This window comes from Heterodontus francisci, unplaced genomic scaffold (genome assembly GCF_036365525.1).
Source record: "Heterodontus francisci isolate sHetFra1 unplaced genomic scaffold, sHetFra1.hap1 HAP1_SCAFFOLD_221, whole genome shotgun sequence".
Classification (NCBI taxonomy): Eukaryota; Metazoa; Chordata; class Chondrichthyes; order Heterodontiformes; family Heterodontidae; genus Heterodontus; species Heterodontus francisci.
The window spans coordinates 1616474-1622016 of record NW_027141485.1 but is presented as its reverse complement, the minus strand read 5'-3'; the positions used below and the strand labels follow the sequence as shown (position 1 = coordinate 1622016).

The 5543-nt window shown below is 42.1% G+C and overlaps 2 non-coding genes across 2 annotated transcripts; one reads left to right on the top strand and one right to left on the bottom strand.

Moving 5' to 3' along the window:
* Nucleotides 1-263: 263 nt before the first annotated feature.
* On the top strand, nucleotides 264-352 carry trnar-ucg (transfer RNA arginine (anticodon UCG)). The gene is given in 2 exon segments: nucleotides 264-300; nucleotides 317-352. It is a non-coding gene; the product is annotated as a tRNA-Arg (tRNA).
* Nucleotides 353-4510: 4158 nt separating this feature from the next.
* Nucleotides 4511-4582, bottom strand: trnat-cgu (transfer RNA threonine (anticodon CGU)). Its single transcript has one exon. It is a non-coding gene; the product is annotated as a tRNA-Thr (tRNA).
* Nucleotides 4583-5543: the final 961 nt, after the last annotated feature.

Sequence of the window (5543 nt, the reverse complement as noted above, 5' to 3'; positions counted from 1 at the left end):
CTCATCCACACTGTCTAAACTGTGGATGTTCAGGGGTTCCTTGTCGGATCTGAGGACTGTATCCATTAAACATTCTGAGTCAGGAGATCCACACACTCTCTGTTATCAAGATTTATGGGCAGGAATGTTTCAAAACTTTGTCTATTAAATCATTGTATTATTCACAGAACTAATGAGGCAATCAGTTCATTATTCAGGCCTTGAACTTGGTTTGGGTAGACCGAAAACTGAGAGGTTCAGCACCTATCCACTTATTCATTATTGGCCGTGTGGCCTAATGGATAAGGCGTCTGACTTCGGTGTATTTAACAAAGTTATCAGAAGATTGGAGGTTCGAATCCTGCCATGGTCATTTTGGGCGATCACTGTTTCGCACCGCAGCCTCACAGCTCCAGCGACCCGTGTTCAGTTCTGGCGAATGTCTGTGCGCAGTTTGAGTTCTCTATGTGACTGCGTGGGTTTCCTCGCACACCCAAAGACTTGCAGATTGATAGGGAAATTGACCGTTGTGAATTGCCCCGAGTGTTTGTCGGTGGTGGGGGATGTGGTCGAGAATATGGCATTAATGTCGGATGAGTATAAATGGGTGGTTGTTGGTCGGCACAGACTTGATGGGCCGAAGGGCCTGTGATAGTGCTGCATCTATTAATAAATAACTGATTTTTTGATGAAATAACAGAAAAGGTTGATGAAGGGAAAGCAATGGATGTTGTCTATATGCATTTTCAGAAAGCGTTTGACAAACTACCGCATAAAATGCTGGGTAACAAAACTGAGGCTCTTGGAATAGGAGCGTCAGTAGCTGCTTAGATTAAAAAAGGTGGGAAACATCAAAAAAAGTGAGTTGTGATATTTGGTTGTTTTTCAGAATGGAAGATGGTGAACAGTGATGTCCACAAGGGTCAGTGTCAGGACCACCATATATAGAAATGACTTGAATATTGGAATCACAGAATCACAGAATTGTTACTGCACAGAAGGAGGCCATTTGGCCCATCATGTCTGCACTGACTCTCCAAATGAGCAATTCACCTCATGTCACTTCCCCGTCTTCTCCCCATAATCCTGCACATTCTTCCTTTTCAGATAACAGTCTAATTCCCCTTTGAATTCTTCAATTGAACCTGCCTCCATCACATTCTCAGGCAGTTCATACTTTAACCACTCGCTGTGTGAAAACATTTTTCCTCATGTTGCTTTTGCTTCTTTTACCAATTACTTTAAATCTGTGCCCTCTCATTCTCGATCCTTTCACAAGTGGGAACAGTTTCTCCCTATCCACTCTGTCCACACCCCTCATCATTTTGAATACCACTATGAAATCTCCTCTTAGCCTTCTTTTCTCCAAGGAAAACAATCCTAACTTCTCCAATCAATCTTCATAACTGAAGTTCCTCATCACTGGAACCATTCTCATGAATCTTTTCCGTAATCTCTCCAATGCCTTCACATCTTTCCTAAAGTGTGGCACCCAGAACTGGACGCAGTACTTCAGCTGAGTCTAGTGTCTTGTACAAGTTCAACATGACCTCCTTGTTCTTGTACTCTATGCCTCTGTTACTAAAGCCGAGGATACTGTATGCTTTATTAACCGTTCTCTCAATCAATGACTTATACCCCCAGGTCCCTCTGCTCCTGGACCCCCTTTAGAATTGTACCCTTTATTCTTTATTGTCTCTCCATGTTCTTCCTACCAAAATGAATCAATTCACATTTCTCTGCATTGAACTTCACCTGTCATCTGTCCTCCCATTCCACCAACTTGTCTATGTCCTTTTGAAGTTCTACATTATCATCCGTACAGTTCACAATGCTTCCAATTTTCGTATCATCCATAAACTTTGAAATTCTGCCCTGTACACCAAGGTCTAGGTCATTAATATATATCAGGAAAGGCAAGGGTCCCAACACTAACTCCTGGGGAACTCCACTACAAACCTTCCTCTAGCCTGAAGAACATCCATTGATCACTACTCTTTGTTTCCTGTCACTCAGCCAATTCCATGTCCATGTTACTACTGTCCCTTTTATTCCATGAGTTATAATTTTGTTCACAAGTCTGTTGTGTTGCACTGTATCAAACTCCTTTTGAAAGTCAATAAAAGCAAAATACTGCAGATGCTAGAAATCTGAAATATAAACAAAAAGTGCTGGAAATACTCAGCAGGTCTGGCAGCATCTGTGGAGAGAGAAACAGAGTTAATGTTTCAGGTCAGTGACCTTTCAGATGCTGCCAGACCTTTTGAAAGTCCATGTACACCACATCAACAGCATTGCCCTCATCATCCCTCTCTGTTACCTCATTAAAAAAACTCCAGCAGGACAGTTAAACATGATTTTCCCTGAAGAAGTCCATGCTGGCTTTCTTGAATTAACCCACATTTGTCCATGGGACTATTAATTTTGTCCCGAATTATTCTTTCGAGAAGTTTTCCCACCACCAAAATTGAACTGACTGGGGAGTGAGACGAGGTGAGTTGCTCTGACAGAGAGCCAGCACGGGTTCGACAGGCCGAACGACCTCCTTCTGTGCTGTAGCCATTCTATGATTGTATGATTCTAGCGACAACTGTTGGTGGAGAGGCAGTGATGCAGGAATGGGTTGACAGAAAGGGGAAAGTCTGGGCTGGTGTGTGTTCGGGTTTGTGAAGAAAGGTGATTTGGAAGCTGTGTTCCAAATTGAAGTGTTTACTGGAAGGAAGAAGTTGATGTAAATAAAGAGTAAAACGTGTTCATATGAAGCGTGGTGTGATTGTGGGCAGCAGTAAATATTGTGTTGGTGAATTATTTGTGTTAATAAACTTCCACTGCCCCCTCTGCTGCAGGCTGCTGTTTATATCCAGCTGTGTATTAGTGCTGTGTGTTAGCGAGAAAAATGTTTGTTTCAACGCTGTTTATAAAGCAATAGCATTGCACTCAAACAGTCCCAGACATAGCAACACACGTACAAAAGCAAAATACTGCGGATGCTGGAAATCTGAAACATAAACAGAAAATGCTTGAAATAGTCAGCAGGTCTGGCAGCATCTGTGGAGAGAGAAACAAAGTTAATGTGAGCTAAGGAAACAGACCTGAACTGTTAACTGTTTCTCTCTGCACAGATGCTGCCAGACCTACTGAGCATTTCCAGCATTTTCTGTTTTTATTACAGCAACACAGGTGTTGGGAGGCTCAACCTGGCTACACAATGTTACAAGGACGCTGAGTAACACCATCGACAACGGGACAGAGAGAAAAACACACAGAAAACCAAGAATAGACTGTGAGGAAGCAAAAGTGAGGGACAGAGAGAGAGACAAGACTGAGATGGCGAAACAAGGCATTTGTATGATTGTAATAAAAGCAAAATACTGCGGATGCTGGAAATCTGAAACAAAAACAAGAAATGCTGGAATCACTCAGCAGGTCTGGCAGCATCTGTGGAAAGAGAAGCAGAGTTAACGTTTCGGGTCAGTGACCCTTCTTCGGAACTGACAAATATTAGAAAAGTCACAGATTATAAACAAGTGAGGTGGGGGTGGGGCAAGAGATAACAAAGGAGAAGGTGCAGATTGGACCGGGCCACATCGCTGACCAAAAGGTCACGGAGAAAAGGCAAACAATATGTTAATGGTGTGTTGAAAGACAAATCATTAGTACAGATTAGGTGTGAATACACTGAATATTGAACAGCAGCAAGTGCAAACCTGAAGAAAAACAACCTGAAAAAAACAGTGGGTAAGCAAACTGAACAAACTAAGATGAAATGAAATAAATGCAAAAAAAGATTGTAAAAAATGTAAAAAGGAATGGAAAAAAAAGGAAGAAAAAATAACTAAAAATGAAAGTAAAATGGGGGGCTGTCATGCTCTGAAATTGTTGAACTCAATGTTCAGTCCGGCAGGCTGTAGTGTGCCTAATCGGTAGATGAGATGCTGTTCCTCGAGCTTGCGTTGATGTTCACTGGAACACTGCAGCAATCCCAGGACAGAGATGTGAGCATGAGAGCAGGGGGTAGTGTTGAAATGACAAGCAACCGGAAGCTCAGGGTCCTGCTTGCGGACTGAGCGGAGATGTTCCGCAAAGCGGTCACCCAGTCTGCGCTTGGTCTCCCCAATGTATTTGTATGATTGTGTTCTCCCTGTTATCTGAAGGTATTTCCTGTTGTGTAAATATGTTTTCTGTTGTGTAAAGATGTCCCCTGTTGTTGTGTAAAGGTTTTCCCTGTTATTGTTTTATTTTCTGTTACTGACCGCCTCCTCACTGTGACCATTTGTCCTGGTTGTATTGTGGCCAACATCACCATCTGGTGGTGGAGACGAGGCTCTGCAGGAAGGGGTTGACAAAGTGGGAGAGACTCGGCTGGTCCGTGTTTGCAGTTTGTGCAGCTTGTGTTCGTGTGAGCAAAAGTGAGTTGTTACTGATTGATGTGTTCACTAGAAGAAAAAAGCTGATTGCAATGGAGTGCCTGAGGAAGAATCTTGTTATGATGTTTTAAAAGTGAACTGTTTGTGTTACGACCGAACATAAATAGCAGAGAATGGTTTCGATCCATTGACCTCTGGGTTACGGGCCCAGCACGCTTCCGCTGCGCCACACTGCTAACTACTGTTTTAAGATTTATCTGCCTATTAGTGAAATATGTTCATTTCCCCAATGTTTTTAGCAAAATAGAATTGTCTTCTGAATGCTCAAGAATCCCAGACTCAGCAACACACGTGCTGACGGACTCACCCTCATTGCACAATGACACAAGGACACTGAGTAACAGCACCGACAATGAGGGAGACAGAGAAAGACACACAGAAAACCAGGAAGAGATTATCAGGACCCAGAAAGGAACAGACAGAGAAAGACACACAGAAAACCAGCAAGAGACAGCAAGAGACCAATGATTTATGTAATCGTGTTCTCTATTGTGTTAAGATGTCCCCTGTGTTTTTTAAATATTTTTCCTGCTGTGTAATATGTTCTCTGTTGTGTAACTATATTCGCTGTTGTGTAAAGATGTTCTCTGTTATTGTGTAAAATGGTTCCCTGTTGGGTAAAGATCTTCTCAGTTCTGTAAATATGATCCATCTTGTGTAAAAGTGTTCCCGGTTGTTTAAATATGTTCCCTGCTCTGTAATGTAGAGCTGAGTCTGCACTAATGGAATTGCTACAGTATCTTCCAGTCTGATACTGTATGAGGGCTGGAATGTGATCCAATGCACAGTCTATACAAATTAAATTGCTATTGTATCTTTTAGTTTCACAATCCGGGGGAGTTTTAAACTGAATTCTCAGTTTGTATCTCAGGTTATGCTATCTTTCAGATTCTCTCAATCTGATATCACACTTGAGATTTAGACTTAAGAAAGGATGTACTGGCATTGGAGGAGTTCAAAAGAGATTCACTCAGCTGATTTCTGAGATGAAGGGGTTGACTTATCAAGAATGGCTAAACAGGTTATTCATTCGAGTTCAGAAGAATGAGGGGTGATCTTTTTGAAACGAACAAGATTCTGAGGGTGCTTAACAGGGTGAAGAAGGGTCTCTGACCTGAAACATTAACTCTGCTTCTC